The sequence below is a fragment of the Lonchura striata genome, chromosome 1A (assembly GCF_050655825.1).
Source record: "Lonchura striata isolate lonStrDom1 chromosome 1A, ASM5065582v1, whole genome shotgun sequence".
NCBI classification, from domain to species: Eukaryota; Metazoa; Chordata; class Aves; order Passeriformes; family Estrildidae; genus Lonchura; species Lonchura striata.
The window spans coordinates 21958633-21986572 of NC_140741.1; the positions used below are offsets into that span (position 1 = coordinate 21958633).

General features: G+C 45.5%; 1 protein-coding gene across 3 annotated transcripts in view; it reads right to left on the reverse strand.

The window, feature by feature from the left end:
* The window catches only part of HIPK2 (homeodomain interacting protein kinase 2), a 137106-nt gene that overhangs the window by 98172 nt on the left and 10994 nt on the right, over positions 1 to 27940 (reverse strand). The window contains exon 1 of one of the 3 annotated variants that reach the window (XM_021536513.4): positions 19460 to 27835. The exons of the other annotated variants lie outside the window; for them this stretch is intronic. The gene's annotated coding sequence lies outside the window, so the exon portion shown is untranslated. Of the gene's footprint in view, positions 1 to 19459; positions 27836 to 27940 lie in introns of those variants that run through there. 3 annotated transcript variants of the gene reach the window in all.

Genomic DNA, 27940 nt, shown 5'->3' on the forward strand with positions numbered 1-27940 from the left:
AACTCCATTACCCCTGCTCCCCCATCCTCCTGGGCAGCAATTTCCATGGTCCCTGTAACTGGATACTCAGACTCCTTGCTAGAAGGTACTAGAGAAGTACCTTCTCTCCTCTCTCCTTTCCCCAGGGCAATGATGCTGTCATGAAGGCAGCAAGCTCAGAGAACCAGAGCAGTGCTACTCAACTTGTCATGCTGGACACAAAGATCGTGTGTGAGTGAGCCAAAACTGTGTTTGTTTTTCCACAGATTAAGAAGAATCACGGTGTTCCTTCTAGTACAGTACTGACCTGCCTGGAAAGAGGGGGTGGTTTGATGTATGTTTTCCCCCTGGACGCAAATAATATGGCAGATGTAATTGGCAACATATTGTGGACCTAGCAGAGGTGTAATTTATAGTTTTATGGCTTTCATTCCACGGTGTGCTTGAGCAATCTCTCTTTGTAGAAAATGAAAAGGGAAAAAAAACGACTGACGCAGAACAAGGAGAGACGTTCTTCTCGCACTCTCTTCTAAAGATAACACCAAAAGACTGAGGCACAGCAAATTAAAGTCAAGCATGTGAAGCACAGCAGCTGCAACTTTCTCAGCGCCACTGTAAAAATCAGGATAATCGCCACCATGAAGGGACAGGCTTTCAACTGGTGCAAACTGGCAGGGCTCCACTCGCTATCAGCTGACGCTAAAAACAAGGTCAGCAGTCACTCAACATTGTCAATGTCAGATGGCTGCCTGTGCCCTTTGGTGAAACGAGTTGTTGTTAGGGACTGGTTTCCACATCAACAACCAGCCCCTTGCTGTCCCTGAAACACTGCTGGCAGCCTCAGCAGAGGACAGAAACATGGGATAAACACTGATTCACCCCAAAAATGGAGGGGATGAAGGAAGCAGAGCTTGTGTGGATAAAGCAAGGACTTTGGACTCTTCTGCTGCCAGTGCTGCCCTCCTCAGAGGTTACATCTCATCACAGAAAAGGTTTTTTCTTTTTCTCTGAAAAAATAACTATGGAATCTTCTTCCTTACATCCAAAATTATTTTCTTATGTTTGAGGTTTTAAGGGCATGCATTGTAAGGAAAATAACTCAGTGAGTTCTTCAGCATAGTCCAATGCCAAGAAATTACAGGCTGATTGACAGCTTGGTGATGGAAAAAGGTGTCTTCTGCAGAAAAGTAATTTTTATTACAAATTTTCCTGTACAGTTAATGCAAGAAAAACACAATCCTAAATTTCCTGAGGACACAATAAAACTGTGCTGGTGGCATGTTGTTTCTTTCAAAAAGGATTTTTGCTCCATGGCAATAGCAGGAATAGTAATAAATGTGAATAAAAGTTGGATGGTTTTGTTACAGGAATCAAATTCCTCATTACAGCCTGTAATATGAGTTACACCTTCAGCGTTTTGATTACACAGGCTGACAACAGCTTGCCACAACATCCATGAGGAAACAAGCCAGCAGTAATGGGGTGATCCACACCAGCCAAGCCCAATCCACCAGTGTCTCAGAGACAGTGGGAATACCCCCGAGGAGCATTCTTGCACTTGGGGTCTTGGAAAGACAGAGGGGCCATAAGCTGCAGAGGGATGGAAAATGGGATATTTCACTTGGGAAAAGTTATCTTAAACCCCCATTCACAGGTCTGACAAGAAACCTCCTGTGCAAGGCTGGGCCTCTCATATCACTTCCCTTCTCTGCAGGAAGATCCTAGCAGTCACCTTTTTGAATTTTGCACACAATGCCCAAGGCTGGCACCTGGTTTCTCATCTTTTTGCACTCTTCCAGGAGCAGAGGGAGTGAGGATACTTGGCATGAGCAGCTTCACCCACTGAGCATTCCTGGTCACCTAAAGCCCAGCTCAGCAGCCCTACCTACACCACCAAAAATTTTGGCTGGGCTAAGCCAAGTGGCAATTCCAACTGAGCTGATCCTTGCCCTGGCATGGGTGCAAGGCAGGCCTCTATTAGCCAGCCAGGATGAAGCCAGGATGCCACAACAGCTGAATACATGTCCTGAAGAGTGTAAGCCTAAGTTTTATATCGCCCCTGAACACGGCAAATCTCTGGGCTGGGAGCAGAATCAGGGTTGGGCACCATGCATTAAATAAAATTGACAGTTCCTTACTTTAATAATGAGTTTAGTGTAGTCATTTAAAGCTCTCACAAAACTGATAGTACCTTGATTTAATGGGGCCTTCCCTGTCCTTGATATGACTCACATAACTCCTCATAGCATCTACATGAGCTGAAGTAGGTAGGGTGCAGCCAGGGGACAGTGTTAAAACAGCTGGAATGACTTTTATTTAAAGACTTGAGGTTTTTTGTTCCTGAGAACTCCTCCCACGTCAGCTTTCACTTAATAATAATTTAGCAGGTGCTATTTACAATTCAGATGGCCCTCTTTTGCATGCACACACAAATCACGCAGCCGCCTCACTTGTACTTCTAACAGGTTTCAGGAAAGCAAATGAGGTAAAGTTCCTTATCCACCCACGTCACCCCAAATGGCAAAAAATACACTTTGGGGACTAAAGACGGAACAGTTTGAAAGTCTCTGATTTTTTTTTCTAGTTTACTCCCAGCACTTACTGCTGATTTTTAAGTGTGGCCTTTGAGGTGGCGGGAGACCAAGGCAGTGCCCTGTATTAAGAAGTCAGAGCTTCTGCAGTACCTGCAGAGCTGCCAGTGCTCTGTAACCAGAGGCTGCTTCCTGGCTGCTGCCAGAATGGCAGTGCCTGCTTGAAAAATACTGTAGAAAGCACATGGAGTGTGTTCAGCATATAAATGATGCTCGCAACAGAATACTGAAATAAGTATCTTCCACTTCTCCCCAGAGAGGCACAAGCCTACAAACCCATATACATGCCCAGGCTGAGAAGGCAATGAAAAGGGGATCTGCCAGGTATGGCTAATGCAGTGTACCTTCAAAATAGCCATGTCTCAAGCACAGCACTCTTCTTCACAGTGGCCTCTGTGTGGCTCCTTTTGAGGCATTGACCCCAGCACCACTGCACTCTCAGAATCTCCTGAAAATTTATGTCCCTGGAGGCTACACAAATTCTTTCCCTTGTGCTACCAAATATTTGGACACAACCTCAAAGCCAAGCTCAGACCTCAACAGCCTCAGCTCCTTCCTGTTCCTGGTGAGCCTAAAATGTCAAGGGAGCCCTTGTTCCAGGTGAAAATTTCCCTGCCTTCCTGTTCTGCTTTTCCTGTCCTGCTAGTAAAACCATCTCAGGTAATTAGTAGTTTTCTAAATGTAGTGCACAGCAGTTCCCAAAGATGTAAGATGTGACAGAGCACGTCTCCTGCACTGCTCCAGACCTGGATTCACATGGCTCCAACCTGCCAAGTTTGATCCATGTCTTATGGCCAATTGAAAAAGCAAGACTTCCCAATGCACAGAGTAACCATAAACAAAGACAAATGGACAAAGCTAAGCATCCATCTCCTTCCCTCTCATCCCCACCCAAAAAGCATATCCCTCCAGTGCCATGGCCAGGGCTTTGTCACCATCATCATCTTCAAATCCCTTATCTCCCTGACACCCCAACTGCCCTCCTATATATCCCTCTCCTGCATTTATAGCATCAACAACCCTGCCTCCTGTTTCATTCTGCACATGACTTTCCTTTATAGGCATGATGAAAATTATCAACCAGGACCTACTTAGTACTCTTGAGCATGGAGGTGTTGTAGGCAGTTACTCCCTATCACAGCCTGATTAGGTTATTTTGGCATGTGGCTCAGGATAACTGCTGTTTTTTCTCACAAACCATCTTTATTCCCTTCCTCACTCTCCCTTTAACTCCTTAAATCCAGGGCAAATTACCTGCTGGCTACTGAAAGCTTTCTTAGCTGTAATTTAGAAGTATTACAATTCTTATTCATCCTTTTGCAGTGGGCTCAGGGGCAGATGAACCTGAATAACAAGCTGTGGGCTCTTCAGACATATCCGTAGTTTTAGGCACATGAAGCAAAATCTCAGGGACAAATACATACATTTACATTTGAACACTTTATTACACTTCAGTGAAGACTCTTTCAGGGTCACCTCCATCTCCCACTGGAATGTACTGTAGTAATGACAAGAGATATTACAGATTTCCTCAGTTAATCACACTAGTTTATGTTTCACATTATAGTTAATTAACTATGCAACACCTGAGAACACAGGTTAAAATATACCTCACCAGGGGCTGCTCTGTCACTTCCCTGTAGATGCTACAGTAACTGGACCTGACACAAATTTTAGGTCTTGCTGTGAGAAGGTCCAGCAGTCCAGTCCGTGCTCCCCTGAACTGAAAGATAGCCCCTAGATACTTCTTACGGGAAAACTCAGCACAGTTGGAATAGTGCAAAACTTCTCTTCGGGATACCTCAGTGCTGCTGTGTGGGAAGTAAATGAAGACAGCAAGTGAATACAATTTAATAGTCTCCAGCCTCGACAAAATAGAGTTAGACCCCAGTAAACAAACACCCTTCTGCATATCTGTCAAAGCTGACAGAAAGACTGTCACCTCTACAGAAATCAAAAAATGAGACTGCAAGCGCCCTACCAAGATGTCAAAGTGCTCTCCAGACATGAAGTGAGAAGCCTGGGAGTCTGCAGTGCCCACGTCGGGTCTCTGGGGCTTGAGAAGGCTGATCATAGCCCTGCTAGAGGTACCTGGCTGAGCAGCAGTCCTGCAAGCCAGGAAGGACTTCTGGAGTCCCAAGATCAAAATGAGGTGGTGAATAATAAAGATGGAGGCGGGGGCAGCACCTGAAAGCCTCCAAGGTCTGCATGAGCTTGTGAAGGAACTTCTGCACAATGTAAGCATAAAGAGATTTTAGGAAAGTTGGTGTCAGTAAAGTCAGAAAGAAGTTTTACAAGCAAATGATCAGTTCTCCTCAGAGGAGAAGAAAGTCTGCTTGGGAGTCAGAGATGGAATGAGAAAGAAAGAAAAAGATGAAATCAGAGAGGTGGGATTGACAGAAGCCCTGCTTTGAAGCTTTATCTTTGGAGGACACTGAAAGATGTCTACTAAATGCTTTGCTGAAGAAATCCCTCGTTCAGATTTCTTGGAGAAGGCCCAGCAGAGCTGAGGCAAGTGTGGAATGCTTGGCTGGGGCTGTGCTTCAGGCTGCTGGGGAGCCCACGAGCAGCACCACATCTGTTTAAAGAGCTGAAGACTGCGGCAACACCCACAGCACCACTTAAGATAAGGCATGACATGATGAGGCTCCTATAATGCCATGCTTGAATGAGCTCCTGAAGCACTGGGTACAGCCAGAGGAGATGGGGAAAGCAAGCTACCAAGGAATATTTCCTCATCCTCAAACCAAAATGGAACCAGATGAGTCCAAAAGCAGTTACTCACATCAATATGCCAGGTAGGACTGTTTGGCAACACCACATGTGTTCTGGGCATCTTCCTCCTTCCCATTTGTCCTCCACCATCACAAAGTGGAACAAACAGTAACCATGGCATTTCTACAGCACCCAAAGCTCCCTCTGTAGAACTAAACAAGACAGTCTCTGCAGTAAACATGAAACTGGCCACAGCTTGCCTTGCAGTCCAGCCTAATGTCTGGATCCTTACATTTAACCTCCCAACAGGTCTATAAGACAGGAGCCTCTAGATTCCAACAAGCTCCATCTCTGATTGCTACCTGCTGACAGAGTTACACCTCAAAAGCAGAACTGAAAGAAGGATGGCCTTGGCATGGTTCTGCTTTCGAGGCAGCATGACTCAAGTCACTGCTGTTCATCTTCCAAACAGGGGTTGACCACAGTACCCCATCCTACAGGAGAAAGAGAAGACTTTCTCAACTTTCCTGACTCCAGACTTCAGTGGTCATCTTACCTGACCCTCCATTATCTTAGTTCCTGGTAAGGGTACCAAGGCCTCTCAAAATAGAACCAAAACAAATCATTTTCCTTTGCTGCTCTGGTTGTGCTCCCCTCACACACACAGCAGTGGCACATCTGTGGCTTCCCACAACTGCCTAGTGGAAAGGATCTTGTGGCTTTTTCCATGATGGCTGTCTCCCAACCTGGATGACTTTCCACCTGTAAATATTAACTTTGCAATGTCAATGACTCCAACTGGTGTGTAAGTGTGATGAAACCACAGGGAATGGCTGGCATCTCGCATACCTTACTTGTTAGAAACAGCACTACTTGTGAAAGCAAGTCATGGGCAAGGTTCACTGGAGTCTCTGGCTGAGCCTCTCACAGGATTTTTTCCTAACTGTTTTATTTGTGAAGAGTCCACTGAACAACATTTAGCCCCTGCTTTGTTTACAAAATCTGAAACTCAGACCAAGCTCTAGCTAGCTGAAAACATCAGTTTGCCTATTCACAAAGCCCCTTCTTTCAATGCATTTCTATCAGGATACAGACCTGTCGGAGAGAAACAAGCCCCTGGTGAGGTCTGGATGAAATACACAGGATCTGTCCTGCAAAGGAAGATGAAGATGCAAGGAGAAAGGTGGAGAAGCTGGGCACAGGGCTCTGCCAAAACAGAAAATTGACACAGACTGATTTGTTGATCTCCTGACAGCCACATACCACCTTCAAGTAGGAATAACCAAATACAGGACCTACTGTACTCTCAAACATTGAGCGTGTGAGGTATTTTAGGAATTGAAGAGAAAGAATAGTGCAAGTTGATCACCTGACTTCCATTTACAGAGTTGCAACAATTCTGTAAATAACCTGCCTTCTCATCATCATACCTGACCTGCAGAGACAAAAGCCTTCAGTTCCTCAAGGAAGCACCTTGAGCGTTTTTCACCTTGTCTTCCAGACCTTAGGGCCAAGAAAACATCCCCAAAGTTACGGCCAAATAGTCAGAAACCTATTCTTCCTGTCACCTGTGGCTTTTGGTTTGCATTCCAAAGTAGGACTATAAACCCAGAAACGCATGATGTGAAACAGGCTGTGAGCTGGGACCAGAACAAGCACAGTAGGACTGAGCCAGCTGGCCCAAAGCAAAAATCACCATGGAGACACAGGGTGCAGGATTGGGATGTGGACTCATTTCTCCCCAAAACACCTGTCTCTCTTGGTCCATTCACCTTTGAAACTGGTGAGTGGCTCTCATATGAGACAGTTATAGGGAGCTGCTGCAGCCTCCATGAGAACACGGTGTGTTGAAAGGTTTATCTGTAGGAACCAATGATTCTGTTTGCTGTATTTGGGGTTGGACTGACCTCTGTCACACAACACACAAGGACACAGTCAGGCACACATAGACATGTAAACACTTGCATGGCCAGATGACCCATGAAGGCAATTAATCTGATAATCTCCAAGGAAATGAGTGATGCTACCCCAAGCAATCCCACAGAAGTGCCTCTGGACACCTGCCTGCCCCACTGCTGGCTGGCTTGCTGGGGCTGGTGCATGCCTGATCTCCCACTGTCTTCACATCAGCTTCACTTCCAAGCAAGGTCTAATAGGACAGAGGCCAGATCAGCGTACAGAGAAGAGGCCTGTTTGGCCAAGGAAGGACAGCCTAGGTGATGTACAAAGCTCTTGCTTACACAGAAACCCCCCCCAATTTAGGCATGAGGATAAACTACATGAAGGATTTCAGAGCCTTGAAGAGTAAACATCCAGAAGCTCAGGAAAGGCTATCTACTTGAGAAAGGAGGATATAAGGCCCTTGTGTGTGATGAAGAAACTCAGGGACAGTACTAACAGCCTACACCCCCTCAAAGCTCTAGAAGAAAAGAAATCAGTCCAAGGGAAGTCATTAAGAGAAACAAAAAAATAAAAACCTCCACCTGTACCAGTAGAACTCCCTGGCTACCATCAATCTCTCCTCCAGGTTTCTCTTTTGCGCAGGATATGATTATTTATTGACATATGTATTTACTCAGCTCTGCAGTGCTTAACACCATGGCTGCTGGGCTTCTTGCACTGTCAAAATTAGAGCATGACAGAAGGGGAGTGAAGCTAAACATGGAGATCCAGTATGACACAGGCCAAATGCCTTCTGCAGTGGGGACCCCACAGCCAGCCCTGTCCAGCCTGGACAATAAACACTCCCTTGGTGTAACTTTGCTCCAGATCACCCAGTGCTTTCGAGAGCCTGCACAGCACCCTGCAGAGACCCAGGCACCAGAGCACACCTCAGGCCCTGTTCAAGTGCTGACCATGAGTACCTGCTGTGTCCTGCTGAAACCAAACCTGCAGAACCAAAAATCCACAGTAGAAAGGAGAGATGGCTGCAGATGACAAACCAGCTGAAGGGGCTGTCAAGCCTTCTTCTTATTCCTGATGCTACATTTAAGAACTGATGTGTCACTTTGCGCTTCCAGCAGCATGCAGCCACTTGCCCAGCCTCTTCAGAAGCATCTTTTTGGCACTACTACAACTGTTTTGCAGCCATGTGCTTTCGACTCAGAACATTCAATTCTTTCCTTTTCCTATGCAATGGAATGAAAGGATTCAGCTTAGATGCAGTGGGAAAATGAGTTCAGAATCACTTATGTGTTGGTGATGTTGCAGCCAAGCTGTCCACAGTCACACCTATGGGTTTTGACTAACGATGTAAGGGAAGTCTGGCCAAACTGAGTAATGGGGGAAAGAAGTTTCTGGGAAAATAGGTTGTGTATGATTTTCTCACAAGGAGCAAATATACCACTGATTCCACAGGTTCTAGGAAAAAAACATGTTAGTAACAACTTGTGGTGAAATCACAAGAGCCTTCAGGAGGTCCAGGAGAATACTGGACATGTTAGCTTTGCCATAGTCATAAGAATGACTAGAGGGTAAAATGGCCTGAGGTGGGCCTATGGGTTTTGTTAGAAAAACTGTGACACTCTCAGCAAATGAGAGGGGGAAACTGCCATTAAAAAAAAAAAAAATAAATAAAACAAAAGAAAACAGCCAGGGGAATTTAGTACTAAAAAGTCTTGTGAACTTTCATCATATCTTATGTACTCAAAACTCAATAAAAGCTTTCCAATATCCATATGGATGAGAAGTAAGAAGAGAGAGACTGAAAACTAGATTCAGCAGAAGCACAATAACTGTGGAAAGAGTTTCAGTGGTAAGCAGCAAGTTTACACCCAGTATGAATGCCCAATTAATTCCATGTTTGCAGTACTCCTTTGTGGACACAGTCCTTGGTTTTGGTCATTTTTCATATCTGAAAATAGCCCCACTTCCCTCTTTAGTCCTTCCTGGGCTCATGAGAGACTGAAATGAGTCACCAGAGGATCAGCTGAGTCATTCAGTCAAATCTTGGAAAGCAATACAAAATGAGTGGTCATCACATCCTCAACTAAAATGTGGATGACGGCAGCACGCCTAGCAACCCACCATGCATTAGGCAGAAAGGGTTGGAGACCAGTGACACTATGAGCTGTTACTCTGAGCCACGCAGAAGAATGCCTTGAATGAAACTAGGACAATGCAAACAAGAGCTGACAAACATGGCCAGAACGCAGCCCAGTGGAAAAGGAACTGGGGTGCTGGTTGATGGCAGATGAACATGAACTAACTGTGGCTCCAGGTGGCCAAGAAGGCAAGTGGCATCCAGATCAGAAACAGTGTGGCCAGCAGGACCAGGGCAGTGACTGTCCCTCCATGCTTGGCACTGGTGAGGGTGGTGCACCTCAAATCCTGTTCAGTTTGGGATGCTCACTACACGAAAGACACTGAGCTGCAGTATGTCCATAGAAGGGCAGTGGAGCTGGTGAAGGGTATAGAGAGTAAGTCCTATGGAGACCAGCTGAGAGAGCTGGGGCTGTTTAGTCTGGAGAAGAGGCTCAGGGAGAACCTCATTACTCACTACAACTACCTGAAATTGTAGCACATTAGCAGGGCGTCGGTCCCTTCTCCCAGTCAACCAGCAACAGGACAAGAGAAAATGGCCTCAAGTTGTGCCAGGGCAGATTCAGGCTGAACATCAGGAAGAATATTTTCCCTGAAAGGGTGGTTAAGCATTAGAATGGGCTGCCGAGGCAAGTGGGGGAGTCACTATTCCTAGAAGCATTCAGGAAACTACTGGAAACTACTGGACTGGCACTCAGTGCTATGGTTTAGTTGGCATGGTGATGTCCAGTCACAGGCTGGATTTGAGGATCTTAGAAGTCTTTTCCAGCCTTAATGATTCTATGGCCACTGGTCCTGCACCTGACACAAAACCGAAAGCCAGTTTCCCCATTCCAGAGGCATTAGGAAAAAGGGGTGGCCATCTCCATATTCCAGATCACAAGCTATTCCTAGCCCATTTTCCAACTTCTATGAACCGAAGTTCCAATTAATTCAATTCCTCTAGCATATCATCAGATCTTAACAAAACCTATTTCGATATGCAATCTCCTTGACAACCAAATAAATGTGACCTTTCAAGAACACAGGTCCATATTTCATTTTTATGTCTATTATCTGCAGAACAAAAAGGAGTGGGGCAGTTTCTTTCGGGTAGAGAAAATGTATTTACCAAGCAGGTTTTTTATGGTGATTACAAAAGTTACACAATCAAATTCAGGACAGTTGCTCTCTTTGTGCTGTCATGGAAAAACAACCCCAATTTGCAGGGGCTGGGTTGCACTGCATAGCTGCTCAGGGAACCTTGTTCCACAGCTCGCTGTCACCCTGCAGAGCTCATGCCACAAGCCACAGCTGAGTCAAGCATGGAGGACCCTGAAGCACCAGGGGGTTACAAGAACAGCACAAGTGGCAGATCAATAGTACAGGTCCCTCTGTGGCTTACCCAGAAAATCCACAGGCTGGAGGCTCCCAGAGACACTCCTTTCACCTGGCCAAGCACCAGCAAATGGTGCTCAGGGACTACATGCGAAATGGCACCAAACAGGTTTTCATGAAACTACTCAAAATTTCCCAACTAATGATGTCACTCTTTTGTCTTGATTCTTCCCGCCAGCTCATCCCTGGGTTTCAGCAAGGCCATGATGTATTCACCTCTCTGTGCCTCTTCTTCCAGCCCTCTGAACCTTCACTCCTCTTTCCTTTGCCAAAAAAATAAAAAGCATTTAAAACAAAAAAAAGGAAAAAGAAGAGTTGAAAGGTTCAGGTGGGCATCAGTGGATGATGAACTCCACAAGACAGAGTAACACCTGACATAAGCAGGCATAACGGGTATAAACTGGTGTAAAAACCAGGTTTAAGTGAAACTCAGTTAAAAAGATACAGAAGCTATTAAAGTATCTAAAATCCATGGGGCTTTGATCCCAGAGTTATAAGAACTTGGTATTATTTAGTCTTTTAAAGGCTCAGTAGTAGAGACTCCGAGCTGTTGAAATGTTAACTTATTCCATGCTCTGCAGAGACAGAAAATAAATGTGAAACTGGATCCTGACAGCACCATTAGATCCCAAAATTGACCCTCCCGCTTTCTGGTCTGCATGCTCCAAAGAACATGCTGTTCCTGTTTTAAAAAATAAAGCCCAAGCAAGTGTTCTCATATCCTCTCCAGTTCCCAAAGCTAAGGCAAGCAGCTCGTTCAAGTGGCCCTCCCACACACATCACCCTCTGGGTCCTGGCACTTGCAAAGAACTCTGCACTGGCCCCACGGGCTGGCCTGGCACCAAGCACGAGCAGAGCAGCAACCGCAGCGCGCAGCTCAGCACGCTCGAGCTACAATAAACCTGTCAGACTGTGCGAGACATGAATCATATGGACTGCCACAACAGCAACCCAGCGTGTGCTAAAACAAACAAACAAACAAACAAACAAACAATCCTAAGACATCTCAAAACACAGATGTAGGTAAAAGACACTCTTCTGAGGCTGCCGGTGCCTTTATACTACAAGGCTTCCTGGAAAAATACACTCTTTCCTGACTTGTGACAACTCAGAAATGCTTTGGCAGAGCTGTAGTAGGGAGCCACGGGAAAGCAGGATCAACAGGACTCACTGAGAAACTGGACCCTGACCAAGCAAATGCCTGGGTTTTCCAGGATGCTGGAAGTGAGAGAAAACACCAGTAGCAAAGGCTCATCAGTCACCGAGGGATGTGGCTGCAGAGGTTGCTCAGGGTCTTTTGGAAAACATATCTCCAACTGCAATTAGTCAGCTGGAGGTGCTACTTCTCTCACACTGGCTAGAAAGTTACACAGGAGAACAAGAGCATCTTTTCCTGCTTAAGGTTTTCCTGTAGTCCTTGGTACAGCCATGAAACTGAAGTATGGAAATCATGTTATAACTGCACCTGAGGGACTTGCATGCTGCCTCTGTCCTTCAGGGCAGCCTTGGCAGTGGATGACTGCTCCATCCATGCTTGTGAGCCATCAGGGCATACCATTTCATACCATGAACCTGTGACTACACTTTGGATGTACATGTATTTTTCACTTGTATCATTGCAATACAGTCAATGGGTATAGTGACCATTTCTCCATCCTGTTTTCCTCCCTGCTATTTAATGATCTTGAGGTGTCGCCTCTTAAGCCACAGACACCCCTCACTTTCCAACCACCAACTGCAAGGCTGTGAACCATGAGATGAATTAAGCAGAAAAAAGCACAGGGAGAAGGTTTATGGCCAGTCTGTTTGCTTTTCCTGGCAGATTCAGTCAGAGATTTCAGCTTTTCCAGGTGACAAGTGTCTTCCAAGACAGTGTCTGCATCACAAAATATTCTATAAAATCTTTATTTGTTCCCCTAGGACTGCTGGCTAGACCCTCACACTACTGCCACATGTGCCTGTGTCTGAGTTTAAGCACATGAATTGTCTGAACTGACTTCATCAGGACAACTCACACACTGAAAGCCCACTACATATGCAAACTTTAGCAAGAACAGTGCATTAATCATCTGCCCTTGGGTTTTGAAAGGGAATTTGTGTGGAAAAAAACCCAAAAAAGACCTCCATAAAACTTGTGGATACAATTCAGGTATCCAAGTGATGCATTAATCTAAATTAAACCCCTCTCCTGCACTCTCCCTTTTAGAAAAGCAAGTTCTTCTCAACAAATGTATAATCTGTAGTTAGCTGCTGTTAACTGATTTCAAAAGAAATCCTGTGGAAGGTGAAGTTTCCAGTACCTGTGCCCACTGCACAAGCAGCACACTCAGAAAATCTACATTTGGTTTTCTTGCAGATTTTTCCTTCCCTTCCTTCTCCATGACTAGCAATATGCATAGAAAAACATTCTCTCTGCTCCTGACAGAGTGGCTGCTGCGGCTGCTGCTGCTGCTGCTGCACGTTCTCCACCTGGAGTGAAAATTCTCCGTTGTCACGGCAGCCAACAGTGATGTCACAGACCGAGTATTGTGATTTCAGCTGGAAAAGGAGCAGCAGGAGCAGATGAACTCTGGAAACAAAGATATTGTTTTGGTGTAAACAGCCTTCACAGAAAAGAGGGGTGAAAAAAGAAGGAAGTATATATAAACATCTGACAATTACAGTTTTCTTGAAGAAGTAAAAATATATGAAAAATAGAGTTCTCTCTAGGCAAATATCTCAAAGGTCCAACTAAGTATGAAGGAATTGTCATTTTGTTTCTGTTCTGTTAAGAAATTAGACCCTTTTAGGTTTTGAAATACAGGTTTTCTATTATTTTCTTTTCTTACTTCTCTTTTTAAAACCTTGTCTAGTCATTGTCCCAAAATAAGCAATCAGCATTGCTGTGTAATGAAATAAGTCTCAGGAAACAATGCACGTATTTCCAAAGGTTTCATCAATCCAAAGGCAACTTGCAAATACTGATGTCTGTCTTGACAAACCTTTCTGAAAATTCACATGCAGAAGAAGGGGGAAATACTGGTAGGACTTCAGTTACCACCTTCTCAGGGGACATCACAAATAATAAGCAAAATTTCCCTCCCCAAAGTACCCTAATGACATCCTAGCTTTACAAAAAATTATGCTTGAATTTTTTTTTAAATATAAACTTGCCATGCACAGTCAAAATTAAAAAGAAATATGAGGTATTTTAAAGAGAAATTCCATGGGGAAAAGCAACTGTGAAATAGCCAAACATCAATTATGAAAACCACATCAAGAAGAGGCTCTTATGCACAGGCTGAAGGGTTTAGGGATTTCAAGAAAATGTGCATCCTAGTTTGACTCATAATGTAGGCAGAGAATGAGCAACTTTCCTCAACTTAAAAACAGCTCAGTGAGTATGTAACCCTTTAAAGTCACAGTATCTGTACAACTTTCCTGTTTCTCAGAGCTCCCAGCTGATGGCAATCTTTGCTCTCCATGCCCAACTGACATGGGCAAGCTTCTGAGGTGTGCACCACAGGCACCCCAGAGCTTGCTCATTGGTGCCACTATCACTATCCCAACTGCAACCCTTCAACCAAAGCCTTCTCCTCCCCTGCTGCTGCCCATCATACAACTCAACAGGCTGTGGGCAGCACTGCTTCCTTCCACCTGAGCAGAGAACACAAATGGAAGGAAAGCAAAATATAATGAAGTTAACAAAGGCAGAAGGATTTGGGGTTGATTCTGCCTGTGAGTCAGATCTAGATCATTTTCCCAAGCTTAAAGATCACGGTCTCATGAGTGTACCATTTGGGACTTCCACAGGGCAGGACCTGGGAGAAGGAGCAACCAGAGCTGGGAGTACCCAGGGTAAAATCAGGAAACACCTTCCCGCAAGACCCAAAGAAAAAGCAATGGCATGAACTTGTTCTTCCTTAAAATAATTTGCAAGTCTGTTGGTTTGTGGCACTGCTGTTTAATGATATAGAGCATTATTAGAGAAAAACAGCATTAACCAGACAGTTGTCATAAGGGAAACAAGATATCTCAGTTCATTTGTGTTATTCCTCCGACTCTGAACTTCTGTCTTGAGGGTCACACTTGCTCCTACACAGAATGTCTGGATAGAAGGCTTCACCAATTTTTCTTTCTGATGACAAATGGCACCAAACGTTTTCCTGTCTCTTCTCCCAGGAGCAACAGCTGTTTATTGTTCCTCATTCCCACTCTGCATGACCAAGAGATAGGTGAAAGCAAGACTATTTAAAGCTGCAAATCAAGAATGTAAGACTTAGGAAAACTCAACTTTATGGCTGCCTGTGCAACCTTCAACCCTCTTTCTTGCCTGTGCACCATGGCAGAGCTGTTAATCACATAATCACAGGCTATTTTTCCACAGGACCTTGGCCTCACCCAGTGCAGCAGAATCCAGGGTGCTCACCTGGTAAGCACCCAGTTACTATTTCATCTTCTCAGTGCTGTTGGAGGTGCGGCTCCGAGCCTCCTTTACTGTGTACCTGCCACGCTCTGCTCTGCAGATGTAATTAGTAATTTACTCATGGCCTTTCCTACAGTATGCATCATTAGAGTAACTGAATGTTTCACAAACATAAAGGAATGTATTTTCACACTGCCCTTACAAAGTAAGACGCTGTATTATCTGTATGTCATGGGCAGGGAAACAAAGCACAGGGAGATTAATGTGAAAAGCTTCCACTAGTTTTAAATGCTCAACTGAAACTCTTACGTACAAGTCCTTCAGAGATATGTTTTGCAAGTTGAAGCTGTGGTGACAATGATTTTTTTGGGCTGATGCTCTCAGAGATAGCAGAAGTGGTATTCCTGACACTTACACCATTCAAATTTTACTGGGTTGTTAATGTGGAGGCTTACTTTCTCATTTCTTTGTACATTTGTTATATTTAACATGCATCAAAAAATACAAGAGAGGTACAAAAGAGCTGTTTTCTAAATACGCATTGTGAGGCAGGTAGCTGGGATGGAAAATTTCTGCCCAGATAGTTTAAGTTCAGTAAAGTTGTGAACAACTGAAAATGAAGGTCTTAAAATAGGGAAGCTATTGGGTGGCCTCAATGGCAGGTCATTGCCGTAACATACACTTTTTTTTCTCTTCTTGGTTGTTGGAAGAAACAGATGTTACACTAACACAATCAAGTCAAACTGAAATGCAAACTGTAATTAGAACTTTATTTTATATCCTGGTTCTGTTCAGATAAACAAGATCCATTTATTTTTAAATTTAACGCACAACAAAGTCTTGTTAGTCAATTCCAAACAGGGACTTCTGCTTAGACCATAAGCCCCACCTTTCCTCCTGTTCTCTCAGAAAGAGAAAGCAAGTGTCAGGCACTGCAGGCAGCGCTGGTCATAAGCTGGATATAGGACAGGCAGATGGACAGTACTCAGAGGTAGTGAATCTTACATTGGTATAAACTGATCCTTCCTCTGATTATTTGCAGGGAGATTCACAAATTCCTATAAGATAAAAAAGCCTGTCTGAAAATTTCAGGCAGTGATTTTATCTCTGCTGACACCGGCAAAGAAAGACAAACAGACAAAAAGACAGACAGTGGGGGGGTGGGAATAATTCAACCAACTGCTGGTGCCAGCCTTCTTCAGAGGAATGAAGTAATTTTAGAGACACTTCTGTAGGAGCGTAAAATCCAGCTTTGCAACTGTGCACAGCACTTGAGACACCCAGACACACACAAACACCCAGACATAGACACAGGACAACAATGTGAGACAATGTGGGAACTGGCAGAACTGGTTCCTCCATCACCTTGTGACCATGAAAGGACAACCCTAGGATAACTCCTAACAATTCCTCTTTACCACCCAAGCTGTATTCCTGGCAAATGGTATTATGAATAGTTCTTTCCCCTGATACACACCATATCCACACGGAGAGGAACACAGACCAAATTTCTCTGTCCTGCACTGAAAACTCTCACCATATATCCCTGCTTTTGAGCTATCATGTCTCCTGACTGCACTAACTTAGACTAATTTAGTATTTTTAATTACAGAGGGATTTACAGCACTGCACTACAGTGCTCTCTTTTATTATACCCACTGTTTCTGCTGAATCTGGGTACACTCTACATACAAAGTTGCACATTAGACAAATTACACTGCACATTAAGTAAATATCTCTCTAGAAATAGGATTAGATGGAGAGGCAAATCTTTCTCATTCCTAGTGCATAAATTAATATCTATAAAATCAATATAAAGAAAGAGCTCCATATCAATTTATGAAAAAAAATAGTCTAAACATACTCCACAATTAATCAAATTTATCTAGGAGACTCATTCTTCTCCTATTTTGCTTAATAAATAAAACAGCTGGTCCAAGGAATCAGGTCAATCAGTGTCTGGAAAAAGCCCCATTAAAGCTGCTATATAACCTAGTTTCTCAAGCTGCATAAGGCATCCTAATATTGAAGAGGCAGAAGTTCATGCAGAGACAGCATGGATGGCTCAGCTTCTGGCCCTTCAGGGTTATGGAGGACATTTATCACAGAAGATAGTAGTAAGTGAGGTATCCTGCAAAGATCTAAGGAGATCGGCTCTGAAGGACCACAATAAAGACAACATGATGCATCCAGACTTGTACATAAAACATAGCTAGTAGTCTTGGGCACCTAAATTCAGGTCATCCAAAATAAGGAGATGGTAAAGGCCCAGATTTTCACATTTGCTCGGATCCCCTCAAAGCTAGCCTAGCCCTGCTAGCACAGTGGGTGATAACACCTCTTCTCAGGGCACTCCACAGCTACATGATTCCATCCCTCCCATGTCATGTGGGAGGGCAAATCCAGCAGTGCCCAAAGCTGTGGGTGTATTTTGCGGGCACAGAGCCTATTCCAGTGCAGGCAAAAACCCCACAGCATCCGCCCTCCTCCTCCTGCACAACACACAGCACACAAGATGCAATGCCCAGGCCCTCCTCACCTCAGAGAACATATATTCAATACATTTGAAAATATTTTGGAAAGGGTATCAGAATCCACATCCTATAGAGATAAAAATGGAGCCAGAAGAAAGTGACTTGCCTAAGCTTTAAGAGCAAGGCAGCAACAGAACTGGGAAATTAAACCTTCTGGTCCACAAACCTAGGTTTTAGCTTCTTACATAAGGATTCTCTTCCCTCATTAAAAAAACTAAAAATGGGAAAAGAGGAAGGAATATTCTGTAGACAGAATGAACTTTGTCCTCAGAGGACTAATGACCTGATATACTTTTTTTCCCTCCTCCATTTCCCCTGATAAAGTTACAGTAACTTCAAGGACTATCCTTCCTTGGTCTGCTTTAACCTAGTGTGTCAGCTCAGCATCCTTTTCCCAACCATCTGAAGCCAGAGACCATCCTTCCAAGAGAGGAGATTACCTTCTTGCTTTCAGTCTCTCTGGACATCCTTTCAACATCCTGGACTGAGACTACTCTGCTTTCTGCATCGTGTTGAGGGACTCCAAAGTCCTACCCACTCATCCCAGGCCGTAGTACATGGCAGCCCGAAAGGGTACCCTTGAGGTAAAACCTGGTTGTTCTCTATTAATTTTTCATTTCAAGAATGGATCCAGGGAAAGGAGGGAGATATAGGTCAGAGACTTTGGGGGCTGATTAGTAACTCTATACATCTTCCTTCCTTATTTTTTTTCCTCAAGTCTTTTTTCTCTTCCAAATTCAGAAACAGAGGGCTTTCCCTCTGTATTTCTCATTTACTCCTTGAGCATCATTGGTATTAGTCAGCAAACTCCTGCTATTTCCTCACAAGTCCCTGACACTTGCAGAGTGACTAACCCTCTCTGCACACACTTCAGTTCTAATAGTTGCATCTGCTTTTATTTCCTCAAGAAAAATGGATCTCAGTGTTGCACATGCGCAGTTCTCCCTGTGGTCACTGTAAGGGTAACAGGTCACTCCCTGTAAGCTCCTGCTGCCAGGAGGCTGTAAATGACACCATTTTTCATGCACAGATCCAAAGAGCCAGGAGGTGATGGCAGGGCCTGCCTTCAGGTCACTTCATAACCCACCATCACAGTAGCAGTGTCCCTTAAACTAGGGAGAAGTTAGCTCCTGCTCCAAGCACAGGCATGTGGAGAACACAGTGGAGGAAGCCTGAAGCCACCTGGCTTCTCTTCGCAGCCCTGGTCTGTCAGGTGACACTGCCTTTGCATTAGCCTTTCCTTCCTGGGACCAGGAGTCTCTGCCCCTGTTACGGTGCCTGGTGCCTGACACGACGTGCAGAAGGCCTCAGCTGGGCTTCTGAGACACGAATACAGGGTGAGCGAAAGCACAGCTTCTTGTGACTCAAAGACACCTCATCAGAGCATGACAGAAGGCTCCTCCTGGCCAGGTGGGCTTGTACAGGCTGCCCACCCACAGCCACACTCACAGAAGACCTCGCATGCAGCTCATGCTCACGTAGGCATACCCACAGACCTGCCCACACTGTGCTCTCGGTGCTGCGCACACAGCAAGTTCGTTGTGTCCACCTTTCCAGGGTGATGCCAAGAGCGCGCAGACCACTCTTCCTTACATCCAACATGCAAAGAGGACATCTTGTCCCCAGGGCAAGGCCATGCCTTCAGCCGATGGTAGGTGCTACCTGCTGCCACCCACACAGGAACAATCCACATCCAGAGCAGAGCCCATCAACAGGGATCAGTGGGAAGGCTGGTGAACTTGGTGCTGGGGAAGTTTATTCCCCATTTAACCTTCACACCCTCACCCTGGCACCCACCCTGTTCCTGCCACCCTTACCTCCGTCCCCATGGTAGGAGAGACTTCTGCATTGCTGTGTAGAGAGGCATGAAAATAAACCACCGGCTCCAGTGCCACACTCCCTCCTGGCAGATCTGTTTCTCTCTTCTTAACTGTTTCCAAGTGCCTGGCTGTTTTATAATCCCCAGTGAGCATTCCCTTAACTCCTTCCTCACTGAGTCCTTCCACTCTCCCTCGCTCGTTCTCTTCTAAAAGGCAGAAAAATCCAAGGCGAGGTAAGGGGTAGGGAAAGCAAAGGAGGGGGCCTGAATCAAAGAGGGAACATCTGAATCAAAGAGGGAACATCTGAATCAAATTGCACATATTAGTCATTTCCCCAGCCTTCTCTTACACAGACAGACTGACTCTCCTGTTAATGTGTTTCTTTTATTTTTTCCCATGGACATTTGTGTACCTCAGAAACTTCTTTGCTAATCTCCTCCTGCTTTTTCATACCATGAGGTCATATGCTTCTGCTGGTAGCATGACTTTAAATCACACAGCAACTTGCCCTTTGAGGTCTGAACAGAAATCACTGTCTTAGATCACAAGTAAATATGAGTTGATGGCTTCAAGCCCAGTGTCACCACCACACCACTTATGCATATTGCAAAATTCAAGAATCAAATGCAGTGATCTTTTCCCAGTGGAAAGGACTTAAATCACTGCAAGGGCTGTGAGAGGATTGTGTGGAGGAGCTTGGGCAGAGGAACACATTCTCCCTGTTTCCAAGACGTGGGACTCTGCCACTGCCCTGAAGTGACCTGCTGAGAGCCACACACGCTGTGGGTGTTAAAGGCGTGTGTGCTTGCGCGTGTCAGTGAGTGCAGACAGCGGGGCAGGGAGCCACTTGGCCTGAGATATTTTGGGAGAACCACTGGTCATGGCTACACTTGGCCAGTTGCTGTGTGCCAGGGTGTGCTGGCAGCACAGTGTGGGGTAGGACAAGTACAGTGACCCAGCAGCTTTGGATTTCATAACCACGACTACGTGCAAAGCGACGTCACAGAACGCTCCTGTGTTGACGCTGCTGCTGTGAGAGCATGAATAAAGAGGACGGAGGAAAAAAGCATCTGTTTTCACATGTCCCCTCTCAGGTGGGAACATGACACCTGCAGCTGGCTGCTGCTCTTTCCCAGAGCCTATGGCTGCTTCTTCCAGCATCTTGAGGTTACCCCTGACAGCTTCCACTCAAAAGTTTACCAAGGTATCTTTTTCCCTGACAAAATGAGCTATTCTGTCACACATGGCTGGGCCGCAGGGCTTTTAAAATCGGTTCTGCTGATGTTCAAAGGGAGCAGCTTGCTGTGCAGAGGAGTGGTAGAGTTAATAGCAGTAGGATCAGCACAAGCTCTTACCCTGCCATCTGCCTTCAGCTCAGCCAGGCTTTCTGCTGAACAGCCAATGTGGGCTGGGGCCACTGGAGTGAGCAGCAACTCACTGACATGAAAGACTGCCTGGGTTAGTTGTTTAAGAATAAGATTACGAGCACAGGAGTCCTATATAGTGCTGGTACTGACTCAGTTTAAGGATTTCATGGGGATATTTAAGCCCAGTTTTCCAAAGAAGTCTTTTATTTTGCGCAGGTGGGTGTTTATGTGACAGCTTAAAAAAGCCCCATGAATTGATGACTCCAGAAACAGGGGTCATCTCTGAAACTGCTATGATTTCTTCTTTAGTCAACCCCACTAGAAAACAGGGATAAATTACACTTAACTGTCTCACTTCCCTGTAATGTTTAAGTCCTTTGCACTTACAGAACTCTGGAGGAAACACAGGAAAGCCCACAGGAATGGACAGGGATGCCTCTCACAACTGTGGGTCACAGATTTCTCTTGTTCTGCCTTGTGGACTTCTTTAAAGTGCTGGCCACTGCCAGCAGTCCCTGACAGAGGCTGCTCAGCTCTGTTCCTGCTCTCATTCAGATTGACAGCTGCCTCAAGAGTTCTCCCTCTTTTTTAATAATAGAAGAGTTACTTAAGGCTTGTGGATGACCTGAAAGTACCAACTCCTGACCCACTACTCAAGTCTGAACCTTCCAGTGCAACAATGAAGAGCAGGGCTTGGTCCCCTTGAGGAATGGTGAGGGCAAAACAGTTCTGTAGACCCATAACAAAATACTGAGATCCCCTCTGATGCCATATCATTCTGTGGTAATACCCTACAGCAATTTAAAGGACTGCTGCAGCTGATCTCCAAACCCAGGAGACAGCTGGAGGGAGCAGCAAAAGGGTGCTGGTCTGGAAGGAAGATGGGGGATCTGTGATGAGTGAGAGCACAACCTGCCTGATCCGAAAGTGAAAAGAACAGAGAGGCTCCTCCTTTCACAGATGGAGGGAGGAAAAAAGCAAGATGAGCAAAAAGCCTGGACTTAATAATGAAAAACAATAGCTCATCATTTATTTTCATATCCTCTCACTAATGCTGGCATAATACAACAGTGGAATTCTTATGGCATGCATGTCATGCCTGCAAATACCAAGTGAATTACTTCTCAGTGAGGCTATGGGCTATGGCACTGAGCAGCACATTTGTTACAAACTATTGGATGATGAATGACAGTTCCCAAATTCCTCCTTCACAATGCTACTTGCATTAGTTGTAATTTAATGTGTGTGTGTGTGAGAGAGAGAGAGAGAAAGTTTTGGCTCAAACCACAGAAATAATACTGCCTGCTGCTGCTTCCCACTGGGTCTTGTATTAACTCGCACCACCTCCACCTCCTACTTCTCTACCTCTTCCCTTTTCACACCTATCCTCAGGTGCTAAAAGTCGTGTCATGAAATCCATCAGCATGGCAGGAGAGCATGAAGAAGCTCCCAAGCACATGCATTCCTTCTGGCTAAAAGGTGGGAGAGGACACAAACCTCTCCCTCTTCTCTGCCAACACTCATAGCAGGATGGGGTGGTTCCTACAGCAGCCAGTCTCTGTGTAGACAGACTCTCCTTTGGTTTTCCACCAACTCTCCTTTGGTTCTTTCCTCCCAGGGAGCCAGTGCAGGTGAAAGACACCGAGCTGGCAGTTCTGGAAACAGAGCATGAAGCACACACTGCATGGCCTATGTTGGTGCAGAGCTCCCAGCACACACCCTTGCCAGCATGGTCCTTGTGCCTTCCCAGAGGGAACAACAGCAGGGTAGCCCAGCCTCATCTTCACCTTGCAGGCTGTCTTAGCTGATTTGTTGCTCTTTTAAATAATTTTGAGATCTGGTAAGCAGACAGTAAATGTGAACAAAACCTCTGCTAGGGGATAAGGCCTTCAACAATATAAATGTGCCATCATTGGTGACCCCCAGCAAAGCCAGCAATCACTGCCATGCTGCCTCTTTCTGAACCCTTGGGTAGATCTGTACCTCCAACTTCTTCAGGGCATAAATCAAGCCACTTTTCTTCACTCCTTGGACCTTGACACAAAAGGGACAGCCACAGCAGCAGGGGCATCGTGCAGATCTCTGCCCTGGAAGGAGCCTGACTGGCCAGTGTCACCTCCCACTCCTGTGGCAACCCTGCAGCAGAGCCTGTCCCTCTTGACTTGACAGGACATTTATCCATCAAATGACCCTGAACATAAGGTTCACACCTGAAATGAGACCCACCGTGTAGGGTCTCATATGCTGGGCCAGAAGAAAGCTGAGAGGTCTGATCTGAGCAGCAGACTTACAAGTAAGTGACTGCAAATCTCACTACTACTCTCCTGGTGTATCCAGTCTCTTCAGTGTTTCCTACTGACAGAGCCTAAATGACAACCATCCACAGATTCCTACCCAGTGGAGCATCCAGAATACTCCTTATCCCTTCTGTGCCAAGTGTAATTTAAAAGCCCCCCTCCCACATTTTGCAGTGTTTTGAAAAAAACAAATCCAAACAAAATTTACATGTTTCTGAATCACAGGCATAAGCAAGGGAAGGGAAAATGCCCTTAAGGATTGGAACCAAATGTGTTTGTGCAAATGAGACCCAGGATTTACAGTTACCTTCCAGCCTCCAGCAAGTGCTACAGTCTTAGCTTTGACTTAAAAACAATCTGTTTTCTTGTAAAGTGATATTTTCTCTGCTGTACTGGCCAAAGTCCCACAGTCCTGGCTGGGAGAAGAGGGTGCATACTATGTCACACTATGTGGCCTTCAGGAGCCTGGCACAGGGGTGCTGTTAACTGCTACTGGCCTGCAAAGAGAAGCAGTGACCAGGCTGGAATGATGAAAAGCAGTTGTCAGGGGCAGAACTATAGGGATGAACATACCTAGACAGATGGAGACCTGCTGGACTGCCAGAACAGGCCTGTTACTGCAACAGCTTCTTTGGGCATACAGTACAAGCCACAGCAGTCAGAACTGCCAGCCATGGTTTATCACATTTACAGTTTAAAACCCAACCAAATCCAACACTTCTGCTAGAACCAAGTTCAGCTGAAGGTTCATGGCCCAGCTGGGAAGGCAGAGGCTGTCCTGCCCCATAGTTTCTCTCCTGATAGGCTGTTGTGGCTCAGGAAGGGTGAAGCTCAGACATAGCATTCAGTGTCACACTTCAGCTCCCTTTAAGCCTTCAAATTAGGGCTTACACGGTGCTTAAATGCAGCCTGTCCCAACACAGGGCTGGATTTCACAGCTCTCATGTGCTGCTGGGTTGCCACTTCCCACTGAAAAGGGGATGAGTGCCCTGCAGGCAGCCTGGCAGGAAGTCCATCCCCCCAGATACCCTGAGCAGGGGATGGGGAGCACCTGATCCTACCAGCCCTTCCATATCCCTGGAGGGTAAAACAGGAGGGTTGGGATCACCAGGACAGGTTTCTGTTTCCCTTGCCTCAGCTAGCCAAATAACTCCCAATATCCATCTTTTCAGCAAGCATTTTGTGGTAACTACAGAGTGTTTTACCTCTGTGATCAAACCTGTGGTCTTCTTCCTCCACATCTCTGCTTCACCCCACAGCTCAGCCTGAGCCCCAGGGTGACCACAGCCCACGGGTTGGGATGCCTGACATGTAGCATTTGAGTTCCCACGTGAAGTCAGCATGTTCTCGATACACGGCATGCTACGTCCTTGGCCATGAACACCTCAGGTGGGCTGGGCACCTTCCAGCAAGGACAGCTGAATATGACAGGGCTGGGCTGGGGAGGGGGTGGCTGCCAGGAACAAGAGAAAGGACACAAAACACACCAGGAGAATAAGAACCCCTTCCCCTTCACAAGCCCTGCAATAACAAAAAGGCAAGAAGGAGAGGAGTACCAACCACAACAAAACCCAAATGAAAAACTATGACCTGCAACTTGCTCCAGTGATGCCATGTAACAACTGTGGCTAGGAAACACACTTCCTAGCTCACCATCAGTGCTGCCACGAGCATCTGCTTTATTGTACATAGTATGAAAAGCATCAGACATCCCCACCTGAAATCATGCCCTCTCCTGTCATTAACTCACATCCCATCTTCTTTTTCCCTTGCACTTTATTTTCTACAGGCAGCAGCTTTTTGGCAGGAGTCTCTGTGTCTGTTTGCAACAGGGCATGGCAAGGGAAGGCAGACGTCTCCTTGTAAAGCATCCTCTTCCTGAAACCCCTTCAACCCTTCCTGGCTGAGAGGAAATGCAAGGATTGGTAATGACTCAAGTGCTCCTCTGGGAAACAGCAGTGATTTTAGAGGAACATGAAATAACTTTTAAGCCAAGCCTAGTCCTGAAGAGGGGAACTCCACACTCTGTATCTTGAGTTCAGGGTTGATCACGAATAAAGCCAGGATTCAGCACCCACCAGCAGAGATACTGGAAAAGATACAGTTCCTTTATTGAGGCAGTCTCACCTACATGAGATACATTGTAAGTGATACTGTAAATCCATCTGAAGGGATACAGATTCCCGAGGGGATACTGTATTTGCATACAGACCCCAGTTACACCCCACCACTGGCTAAAGTCTCAGATAATTGAGGCTACAGAGACACACCTGAGATGCATTAGCAGAGCTGAAGACATATGCAAGAATGGGTCCAGTTGGGCCACCAAAGCCTGGCACTGGAAGAAGATGCATGAAAAATGCCTGCCATGACGCTGTTTTGGATCAGGATAGAGATGAGCAGGATAGAGATGCGCATTCGTAAGAATGTCTTGAATGATATTTTTCCCAAGCTTGGATTTCTAGTAACCCTTTTGTTTAGCCTGTAAAGTCACATTGTTTGAAAAAAAAAAAAATCTCTTCCTGCCTTTTAAAGGCAGAGTGGCAGTGTCCTCTCCTGAACACACCGTGATTTACAGTCTTCCACACTCACACTGGGAACACAAACCCTTATGCAGAGACTGCAGACAGCACTCCTGCCAACACATACACTTCCACAGCATCACTTCACATAAACACCCTGCATTCACCTTGTTTATATTTTCTCCTGCACAGGCTGTGACAGCTCACAAACACACACAAAGCCTAATTTATATTTATAATAAATCTCCCTTCTTCATTCACTGCAGTGGAATAGAGTCCTGCTACAAATACAATTTGTTAGAAAAATGGTATAACAGCACTGAGTAGAATCAAGCCCATGCTGTCTTCCATAGATAAAGGGGATGAAGCCACACCAAACACATGTGTACATTCCCAAAGGTGCCTACAAACATGGAAGGAGTCCCACATACACACACACACATACACACAGACATTCTTCCACCTGTGCTCTCACACACACAGCTCAATAACAGCACCTGCTGTCCCTTCTGACTCGCACGTGCTTCAGGCAGCACAGACTTTTGCAAGGTGCACTTTCATTACACAGGTGCTCACAGCCTCAGATAAGCAACAGGAAAATGACACTGCAAGAAAAGAACTGTCATCATCAATGGGATATGCTTGTGTCTGGGTCTCACATGTACTTTCCAGGTGGTGCAGCTATTTTAAAATGGGGGTTGCAACATGTTTCTTACCTCCACTTGCTAAATACACACATATTCTGATATTGAAAGAATGAAGAGCGGGAGTTAGGTGGGAAGGAAGGTTTCTGGTGGTGCCACTGATTGTGCTAGAAGAGATAAAGAAATTTTTTTGTTGTACTCATGAAAAAATGTGATCCTCAGTTTCTTTGTAGACTTGGAGGATTTATGAGATCTTGGGTTTCTCCATGCTATCCATAAACTGGTTGTAGCCAAGAGTTGTTTTTTTGTTTTAATTTGGTTTCAGAAAAAAGGTTGTGGTCTCTCTTCTCTCCACAAAGGACCTTGTTGCCAGCTCCCTAGCTTCCATGACCCTGAGGCCTGATTGTGGCAGTGTGTTCCCCGAAGGACAATGCTGTCAGCCTGTTCTGAAGCTGAGCCTAGTGTGCTGTGTGGGTGCTTGCAGGGGGAGCACACCCAACCAGTCCTCTGTGGTCTCTACTGGCTCCTAAAAAGCTTCCATTAAGGTGACTTAACCATTAATTCCTGTCAAGGCCTTGTGTGCTCACATGCCTTCTATACAGATCTAACTACCAGTGGCCTTGCAGAGTCTGAGTGACTCCAGCAATTCATGTGATCTACCATATTCTCTCCATCCTGGCAACACAAAGCTTGACTAAAAACTTCACTGTGCATCACCACCAAGCACAACAGCAGCCTGCCCAGCTACCAGAAAGTTCCTGTGCACTGACATGTTGGAAACTGGAGGATGGGCATCACCTCATTCCAGCACTACTGACCCAGGACTCATTGTGCTGTGAATTCCCATAATGGAGAGAGGACCATTACACACTGCCCCAGCCAGCTGCATTGCCAAGGCAAGCTGACACACCCCTGGCACTGCTGTGCTCAGATCCCTCCACTTCCCTCCTCCCTGGGGCATCACAGTACTTCACCGTGGGATCAGTTCTGTATGTCAATGTTAAGGACCTCAAGTGTGCCACCAGAGATTTTCAAGTTAGAGACGACTCTGCTCCAGATATTTTAAAGACTAGTAATGGCTATTTAACTACTGAGAAACTCTGCCACAAGAGGAAGATTAAAGGTTGCACACACACATGGAGCTACGAGGATATCAAAGATGTTTTTCTTGGAAATTTTTCTCCAGCTTTTGAAGTCAAACATCTAAATAGCAAAGTAGCAATGATGGCTGGAAATTACCACTATTTGGAGGTAAACCAGAGACCTGTTGAAAATCCTTGCCAAGCTATGTGGAATTTGTCAACACTAAATGCTGCCTAGGAGAAAATAAAATGCCATGTATTTTAGCTGGACATTCATCTTCTCCAGCCTATTGATTTATGCAAACAGCCTTCCTGCCATCACATATATGGAGCAATATGGGCACTCACCCTTCTGCAATCCTGCTGCTGTCAGCTCCTGACAGAGGGACAGCCCAAAGCCATGGAAGAACAATGCAGATGGTCAAAAACCAGCCCACAACCCATCCTGGCACAGCTCTTCCACAAACAGCACTGTGATGAGACTCAGACCACTCTCTGGGGAGGCTGAAGCAGTCTAGAGATCACAGTCCCCCTAATATCCTTCTGGGTACTTGTCCCTCTTCTCC